This window comes from Lactuca serriola, chromosome 4 (genome assembly GCF_051521515.1).
Source record: "Lactuca serriola cultivar US96UC23 chromosome 4, Lser_US96UC23_V15, whole genome shotgun sequence".
Taxonomy (NCBI): Eukaryota; Viridiplantae; Streptophyta; class Magnoliopsida; order Asterales; family Asteraceae; genus Lactuca; species Lactuca serriola.
The window spans coordinates 346,962,139-346,972,745 of NC_136411.1; positions in this window are offsets into that span (position 1 = coordinate 346,962,139).

Consider the following 10,607-nt stretch of genomic DNA (forward strand, 5'->3'; position numbering starts at 1 on the left):
AGTTTCAGAGATCCTAGGAAATGATGCCCACAGTTGTACAACTAAGGATCCTAAACTTCGACAATGTAGGATTCTCAGGAAATCATCAAGGGAACACTGCTCCTGCTACTGCTGCGTCACACTGGGGGCAACTATGAATAATCGAGCATCTATGATCAATGATCTCAATGGTCCTTTTAATACTCCTAGAAACCTTGATTCTTGTAACTTCTTAAACAACAGTACTATCAATACTAACTCTACAAATGTTGATGCAGGAATAAGTCCAAACATGGCTAGGGAACTTCAACAGTTGAGACAGATGATCTCAAGCGTACATGGGGTAGTTCAACCTATACCAGAAGCATCTCTAACAAGTCATAGGATCTCGAGATTTGCTCCTGCGATAGCTGATACCAAAGTTCCTAAGCACTTCCGGACTCCTAGCATGAAGCCTTACGATGGAACTACGGATCCTGAAGAGCACGTATCACAATACCGAAACAGGATGGAGATCATTCCCATCCCAATGCACTTGAAGGAAGCTTGCCTATGCAAAAGCTTTGGTTCAACCCTCACGTGATCAGCCCTCAAATGGCTGCTAAACGTTCATCCCTATTCTATTACTTCATTTGCACATTTAATCAATATTTTCAACAACCAATTTTCTTTTAGCAAAACCTTCGAGAAGATCACTAGTGATCTCTGTCGGGTGGTTCAGGATCCCAAGGAACAACTTATGGATTTTGTTAACAGGTTTGGTAAGGAAGCTCTGAGAAAACCCAACATTGATATGGAGAAGGTTGTCGAGGCCTTCAAGATGCGTCTAAAGAAGGATTCACCCGTCTATGAAGATCTCGTGATGACTCCATGCAAGAGATTGGATGAAGTTAGGTGCCGGGCATTGAGGTTCATAAGGCTTGAAGAGGATAAAGAAGTCCAGAAGAGGAGCAACCCTTCCAAGTTAATATGAGAATTCCATTAGGAAGGCTAAATCCTCAGCTCCAAGATCCTACAAATTGAAGCCCTATTCCAAACAATATCATCATAGGGTTAATGCCCTCGAAGATGAAGGAGAGGAGGGGGAACACCCTAAGATCACTGACTATTGTTTTTCTGTGGATGTTTTAGGTTTAATCCATGCTATACAGGATCTCGGAGACAAAACAAGGTGGACAAAGAAGGATAACAAGTCCACCAGTTGGAAAGACAAGTCCAAATGGTGTGCTTACCACGAAGATGTTTAAAATCTCAATCTAAGCTTTTAGAATTGAATTGAAGTATAATTTCCTCTCACTTAATTATAGAAAAAAAAATCGACCCCTGCAACTTCATGAATTGAAGCTTTTGTTTTTCTATAATTAACATTGCTAGCTTGCAATAATAATAATCATAAATATCATGCTCCCACTAACATGATGATTATTAGCATAACACTTATTCTCCCACTAGCTTTCACATGTATTCAAAAATCTGTTGGACTTCTAAAATTTAGATTCATACACCTTTCCGTAGATAGCTCACATGTGTGTCTAAGCAGTTTCAAGAACTATGAAAAGGGATGTCGTAATCATAGTCTCAGTTGTTTAGACCTTTGCCATTTCTCACAATTCCATGTTAGTGTGCCAGTTAACCATACACGCTCCACTAACGACTTTTGAAAATGCAAATAACACAATTGCTATCTACTTAAAATCTACTTAGTGAAAGCGTTTCATCACCATCATTCTCATGAATCGGAGAGAAACCTTATGACACTTAGATTTTATGGTGTATGAGTTCCTATCCATGTGAATTTGTCAAAACCATAATCACAAGACAAGGTTAGTGACAAATTCAATCTTACATGGAATGAACTTGTTAAATCTTAATTTCTTTTCACCTAGTAGCACAAGGCCCACTAATGCTTCCAAGCTGTTATGCTCACAATTTAGAACTAAGAAACCTCATATGCATAGTCAACTTAATTGGCACAAGAATTGTGTCAACATGATAGGTTACAAACCTCAAGTCATGTGCTAGTGATAAAACACAGGTTTTACTCTTGATTAAATCTTGAAACTCTTTCAGGATCTTTAAGGCTCCCACTGTCCTCTTGACATATAAGTTTCCCTAGTCAAGGACCATTCCTTGACAGAACAAATATTCGAGAGTTGGTGCGGATTCTTATCAAGGTAAACACTTCACATAATTGGTCTTAGTTGGTCTTTGTCTTATCCAAGACATCACAACTTACCAATTTCAAATGTACAAGAGTAGAAAGCATTTTACACTACATTTGATATGTGTTTTAAACCTTACATTATGTCACTCAAGGTTATAATCTTGGAGTATTACTCTAAGAATTGTTTTGGAACGAAGTATGATTCATCTTCTTGATTTTAACCATTCCAACAATTCATGACTCCTCTTCTCTGCCATAAGAATACACTAAGATGTCCTTAAAGGATTAAATTGTGATATGGTTTCAAAATCATTAAGATGATCATAAAACATGATACTAAAGTACTCTCCCATCTTTTCAGATTTGAGAAACTTTTATCTCTCTGCCAAATTTGATTCTTCTCATCCGTTTTGCCATACATTAAAACCTTTTCAATATTACATAATTATACTTAAACTTGCAAGTATATATAACCATACTTACTACACTTTAGTAAATCATGACGAATCGATCTTTGTGGTGGACCTTAGCTAGCACACACCAAGTGTCTGATCCCTTAGTCCTTTAATTGACTCACATGTGCATGTGATCAATGAATTAGTCTTAATTTTCCAAAGATGAGAATTCCCATTCATCATACATTACAACCTGTATGATTCCAAGTTTCTGTCCAATTGAAACTTGGGTGATGAGAACCTTTCTTTATTTGGTAAATTCAGACACTACCACAAATGAGAGAATCAAACTCATATTTCCAATATTGCAAGAAACATACAAACATAATTTGGCCATAAATGCCATTGTAAGGCGATATAGTATAAATTAAAATAAACAAAACTTTTATTTCTTTATTAAAATGCGGAAAAATATTCTTTACAATGCAACTTTAAATGGAAACTATGCTATTACATATTCCCTAGAAATCTATCATAACTTCTAAGTAGTAGCTCAAAAACCCGATCCTCGAACCATGCGATAGAAATCCATCTTCGCGATCAGATTCAGCACACTCTTCTTTTAATCTTCCTTTTGCTCGATCCTGCTAAACATCAAGATGCAATCTAGTCACATCATGTAATAGGAATCAACAATTAGGAACTTTAATAAAGTTAGATAGTGGACTTACTAGAAGCAGAATCAACCATTTTGTCTCTACTTGCTTTCAAATCTTTCAGGTATTTAGGGCAGCTTCACTTCCAATGTCCCTTCTCATGACAATAAAACATATAGACTCTTTCAGAAAGGTACACGAGACAATCACAGACTTAGCCTTTCCCTTTACCTTTCGGTCAACCGGGTTGACCAAGGTCGATCCCTTTCCATTGGGAAGAGAAAGCTTTTCTAGACTTCCAATGTTACCATTATCCATGTCCATAGAAGTTTGAGAATTTGATCTTTCACCAATATTTACTTTTCCAGTGCGTTAAAACATTTCTTATTCAGCAACAATGAGCAAATAAGAAAGATCAATAAGAGTTATGTCGTGATCTGTCACATAGTAGTCCTTAATGAACTCACTATATGACTCTGAAAGTGTCTGAAGAACCCAATCAATGGCCAACCTCCTTGAGATATCGACACCTAACATTCTCAACCTGTCAATGTGTGACTTCATTTCTAAGACATGAGTACACACAGGGTTTCCATATTTATGTTTCATTGCCAGTAGTGTTTGAGTGATCTTGAACTTTTCAGGTCTTCGAGCTTGTGGGTCAGGGAGAATAAATGGAGGAGGTGGAGGAAGTGAAGCATGATGTTGAGGGACATCATCTTCAAGAGGAAAGCTTGTTCCAAGAGATTTGGGAAGATCATAGTTATCTGAACCAGACATCTACAATGGGAGAAAATCAAGTTAGTTGATTCAAGTCCTTAATATAACACCCAATATGAAATATTAAGGCTAAGACCCAACACAATATTTTATAACTTGGAAGAGGGATGTCGTAATCCAAGCTATAAAATATTTGAAGGTAGGCGAATGACGATTCACCAATTTCCACCATTAAAACGAAATAATTTTATTAGGTGTTTCCTGGGTTTGAAATTCCTAGATCTTTTGAGATTCATTGAACTTTTCAATGGCATGTTTCAATCTCATGTGTGCCCTCTCAAAATTTGTGACTGGGATGCCGAGGATCACAAAACAAGGTGTGAATAACCATGCAAATTCACATGGTACCCTTAATATTATCACCTAATCAATGTGCCGGTTAACCACACGCGCTCCACCGATATATGATAAACATTAAGTCACCCTTTGTGATCCTTACTAGTCCAAGTTAGTGTGCCGGTTAACCACACACGCTCCACCAACGCCTTGGTAAGGTGCAAAGTGTGAATTTCATGGGTTAGCACCATGTTCACATTTTTCCTAAAGTAACTAAGTTTGGGAATTAAAAAATATTTAGTTACTTTATAATAATCATTATACTTTTAATGAGAATTTAAAGTCATTGTCCTACCCGTTCGGCTAACGACCCTCCACCGATCAAGGAAGCAGTGGGTGAGAGTGGACATCCATTAAACTGTCATTTTATAGGCAACAGCCTTATAGCCCCTTATAGACCGGCTTCATGAATGAGGCCTACTAACGGTAAAACGACTTGTTCTTATATATATATATATATATATATATATATATATATATATATATATATATATATATATAATTATTAACCATTAATCTTATAATAGTATAAGGTTGAATTTTAACTTTTAAAACTTCTAGGGTATGGAACTAAAGTTTGTGTGAGACTTATAAATCTAAAACTTGAGGGCAAGTTTTGAGCAATTCAAAAACTTTTGGATATTCATAACTTATGAGTTTTAATTAAGTGTTTAAAACTTTTAATGAAGAGACTCTTGGACATCCATAACTTGAGGACAAGTTATGGAGTCCATAAAACCATTTATTATGAAAAATACTCTTCAACTTATGTAACCTATGTTTTTAATGGACTTTTAAAAGAAAAAGAGTTTTGGTAATCCATAACTTTAGAACAAATTATGGATTCCATTAAAACACATTAAGATCAAGAATTAATTAACAAACAATTTGCAAATAATTCCTATGATCTAACAAAACTCATAAGAACATGAACATTCATATCAACAATTTCAAGAATCATATAAACACATATAAAACTTGGAATTTTGATATTATCCTTGAAATTGGTTTGCCACAATCATTACCACATCAAAATCAGGTTTTACAAGTCCAAAACAGTTTATAGTAGTGATTCTAGACCAATTCCAGCCAAAACAGTCAAATATATGCTGTCAGGGGGTCCAACTCGTCGAGTGCATGAACAAACTCGACGAGTTGGATGCATTTTTCCTTGGAATCGTCGAGTCCCTTCATGGACTCGGCGAGTCTGCTGTGCACACAACATATAAACTTCGATTTTCAGCAATTTGCATCAAGTATTTAAGAAAACAAGCCTAGGCTCTGATACCACTGTGGTTTTTGAGCATTCTAACACTCCTAAGGTGTACATGCAACCCTAATAACCTTGGATCTATGTTTTCTCTAAATACATGCAAATAATGATTTCCAAGGTTACTTCCTAACTAGCATAGCATAAGGATCTTGAATCATAAAACTACTAGTAGAAAGACATACCTTTTGATTGTGATTGATTGCTTGGAGTTTGAGAGCCTAGCAACAATAGTGTGAATGACTCAAGTGGAATCACAAATCACCACAAATGTTGGAAACTTGAGAGAATAGTATATTGCTTCTTGAAATCGGCCACCCTTAGTTCTCACCCAACTAGTTGTCATTTCAAGCATCACAAGCGTCTTTATATAGTGTGGAGGATTAGGGTAAACCCTAATAACCCATGTCTTTTCCTTTCCAAGGATCCATGGGTTAAATGCTCCATGGATCATCCATGGACCCCATGTATGCTTAGCCCATTACTAATAAGTGTAAGCCCACATTATATAAAATGCAATAGCCCATGTTTAATTAGTCACCTTTTGATCACTAAATTAATTCATAATTAATTTAAGATCAATACTAATTAAACAATATGATTCCATATTAAAATATTATAACTTATAATATATTAATAAATCATAAACATACTATTCTCATAAGATTATCCATAATAATTATTCGGGTGAAGTGCAACCCAAATGTTCCATGCCGGGTCGGGTCAAGTATATACCAAATAAGTTATGGACTTAGACACCTTATCCAACAGGAAGTGCCACTGAGCAGCGAGGATCCTGAAGCCAAATTCCACAGAGAATCCTCAATACTAGAGCAAATTAAGAAAGTCCTATTAAATTTCCTTTGAACCAGAAGCTAGATGTTAGCATGGAAACACAAAAATATGATAGGTATAGAAAAGAGTATTATCACTCACAATCTTAATATTGATCCTCCTTTCAGACTGATACATCAGAAGAGAAGGAAGTTTGCACCCAAAAGGAATCAGATGATCCAGGAAGAAGTGGAAAAGCTTCTCAAGATAGGGATGATCACGGAAGTGGAGTTCCCGAGATGGATAGCTAATGTAGTTGTCGTACAAAAGAAGAACAACAAGTGGCGAGTATGTGTAGACTACATGGATCTTAACAAGGCTTTACCTAAGGATCCTTTTGTTGGGTTAAGTGTCTAAGGTCATAACTATAATTGGTATGTACTTGACCCGATAATAGCTTGGTCCATTTTTGGTTGCATTCACTGGAACAATTTGATACGATGGATATTTGAGAAAGACGTTATTTGTGATTTATTAATACATTATAAGTATAATGTATTAATTGAGAAATCATATTATTTAATTAGTATTGATCAAAAATTAATTTGCAATTAATTTAGTTATCAAAAGAGACAAATTAAATCAACGGGGACTGATTATGTAAATCAGTAATACATATGGTTTGGGCCATTGATCCATGATGGGCTAAGTCTATGTGAGAGTCCATGAAGAGTTAGTCAATTTGAGTTATTGGATCATAAGACTAAGTGTGTGGATTAGGGTTTACATGTGACCTTAGGAATTCCACACTATTAGTGTAACTCCTTAGCTCCAAAATAGCCACCCTAAGAGTTCACAGAAGAACCCTAGTCGTTTTGTGTGCTCCTAACCTCTCTCTCAAAGTCCTCCATTTGTTCATGGTATTTTGTAAACCATTTGAGGCATCACACTTGAGGTGCTAAGCTCTTGAAAGGCCAAATTCTACATGCTACAATTAAGAGGTATTCTTCTAACTAGTTTTTTATGTTTCAAGTATCCAAGTTGTATGCTAGTCATAGGTTTCATGATTTGGATAATTTTTGTTGCATGTATAACTAGCGAAAACTTAGATACAAAGCATTAGGGTTGTATGTGCACCATAGGAGTGTTATGATACATAAAACCCAACAGCGGTATCAGAGCCATGACTATTTTCTGTTATATAGATGCATTGGTTAATTGTTCAAAGCTGAAGAAAATGGAAATCTGCCTTCTGCCAGCATGAACTCGACGAGTCCACTATGGGACTCGACGAGTACATGATGAACTCGACAAGTGCATTGTCTAGCACGACGAGTTGGACAGTCTGTTGGTAGATTTTCAAGTTTTGTTTGGCCAGAATTGGATTAGGATCATTACCACAAGCAGTTTTGTATCATAAAATCTAATTTTTATGATATGGTAGTGACTTTCCTCATCCAATTAAAAGATAATTGTCAAAATTATAAGATGATTATAAGTTTATATGATAAAGGTAATTATTTGTATATTTTTGATTTGAATCTATCTTGCTACGACAGTTGCAATAGGTCAAATTGGAAAAAGATTAAAAAAAATATGATTATTTATTGGTTTAAATTTGATCTAAATGTTTTGAACAGTTACAAAACTTGTCTTTAAGTTTTGGAATTCAGTAGTTTTTATTAAAAGGAGTTACAAAAGTTGTCATCAAGTTTTGGAGTCAATGGGTTTGAAGAGTTACAAAACTTGCCCTCAAGTTTTGGAATTTGAAAAGTCTCTTTTATAAAACATTGAATTCTAAAACATCTAGTAATTTGAAAAGATTTCAAAAGGTGCAACTCTTGGTTTCATTACTTAAAAAAATTAATTAAATAGTTTTAATTTTGAATTTTATATTTTGAACCTTCATGTTTTGAATAGTTCAAATTACACCTTATGGAAATTATCAAATTGATTAAAGTGTTTAATTAAAAGAGAATTAATAATTCAATAATGATATGGTTTATGTTTAATTAAATTAAGAGTATAATTTATTAATACGTTAAACCGCCAAGTATTTTAAATGTGTAAAATACACCCTTATACTATATAAAGTTAAAAGTTTAACATATTATATATGTATAAGTAAAAGGTCAGTCTTAACGTCAGTAGGCTTCATTCATGAAGCTAGTCTATAATGGGTGTTTAAGGAAATTGCCTAGAAAATGACGATTAAATGGGTATCAACTCTTACCCACCGCACTCTTGACTAGTGGAGGGTCGTTAGCCGAATGGGTAGGATAGGACACTAAACCCTCATTAAAAGTATAATGAATTATAAAGTAACTAAGCCCTTATACATTCCCAATCGTAATTACTTTAGGAAAAATGTGAATTTTATGCTAATCCATGAAATTGCACATTGCACCTTATTAGTCAGTTACTGGAGCGTGTATGGTTAACCGACACACTAATATGGACTAATGATGGATGGAAATGGGTAAGTTGTAGTTTGTCATAGATCAATGGAGCGTGTGTGGTTAACCAACACATTGATTAGGTGATAAATGACTTTGAGAGTACCAAGCTAATTTGTTTGGTTATTCACACCTTGTTTGTGATCCTCGGTATCCCAATCATAAACTTGAAGGGCATAATCAAGATTAAACATGCCATTGAAAAGTTGAATGAATCTCAAAAGATTTAGGAGTTTCATTTAAAATTTAATTCGTTTAAAAATTTCGTTTTCATGGTGGAATTGGTAAATCATCATTTACGTACCGATAAATAGTTTACAATGGGATTACGACATCCCTCTTCAGAATTGTAAATTATTGTGTTGGGTTCTAGCCTTAATATTTCATTTGGGTGTTATATTAAGGACTTATATCAACTTAACTTGAATTTCTCCCTTGTAGATGTCTAGTTTTGACAAATATGGTCTTCCTGAATCCTTTGGAAAAAGCATTCCTCATGAAGATGATGTTCCCAGAAATCATACTTCCCTTCCTCCACCTCCTCCAATAATTCTCCTTGACCCACATGTTCGTCGACTTGAAAAGTTCAAGGTCACTCAAGCCCTATTTGCAAGCAAACACGAAGATGGAAAGTTTGTATGTGCTCATGTCTTAGAGATGAAGTTACATATTGATAGGCTGGGACTGTTCGGTGTCGTTTTCCCAAGAAAGTTGGCTATTGATTTGGTTCTTCAGTCACTTCCCGAGTCGTATGGTCAGTTTGTTAAAGATTACTATATGACAGATCACGGCGTGACCCTTATTGATCATACCTATTTGCTAATTGCTGCAGAATCAACAATGATTTGGCACACTGGTCAAGAAAATTTGTCTGGAAGATCAATCTCCCGAACTTCCATGGACATTAACAATGGACACATTGGAAGTCCAAAACAATCTTCTCTTCCCAATGGAAAGGGATCGACCATGGTCAAACCGTTTGACCAAATGGAAAAGAGAAAGGCTAAGTCTGAGACTGTCCCGTGTGCCATTCCGAAAGTCTTTTTGCTTCTACTTCCAAGAGAAGGTGCATTCGATGCAAAGCTGCCGTATGAACCTGAAGGATCACAAGGATGGTAAAGTCAAAGCGTCTGACTCTGCTTTAGGAAAATCCACTATCCAACTCAATTAAGTTCCTATTTGTAGATTCTTTATACATGATGTGATAAGATTACATTTTGATGTTTTGTAGGATCGATGAAAGGAAGTTTAAAGGAAAAGCATGCTAAGTCTGATCGCGAAGAGATGGATTTCGATCGCATAACTCGATGATCAGAATTTTGAGCTGCTGCTTAGGAGTTAGGATAGATTGCTTAGGAATATTTAGAAAAATTTGATTTTATCTTATTTTATATTTCCTTGCAATGGCATTTGTGAAAATTGATGCTTGTATGTTTCTATTTTTAGCAATATGGATTTGATTCTTTCGTTTGTGGTAGTGCTAAAATTAACCAAATAAGGAAAGATTCACATCACCAATTTTCAATTGGACAGAAACTTGGAATCATGCGACTTGTACTGTATGATGAATGAGAACCTTCATCTTTGGGAAATTAAGACTAATTCCTTGTTCACACACACACACACACACACATATATATATATATATATATATATATATATATATATATATATGAGTCAAAAGGACTAGGGGATCTAGTAGAAATTGCTGTGTACTGGTTAGGTCCACCACAAAGAACAATAATACTATTCGTCATGATTCACTAAAGGTTTAGTAAATATGGTTATGCTTACAAG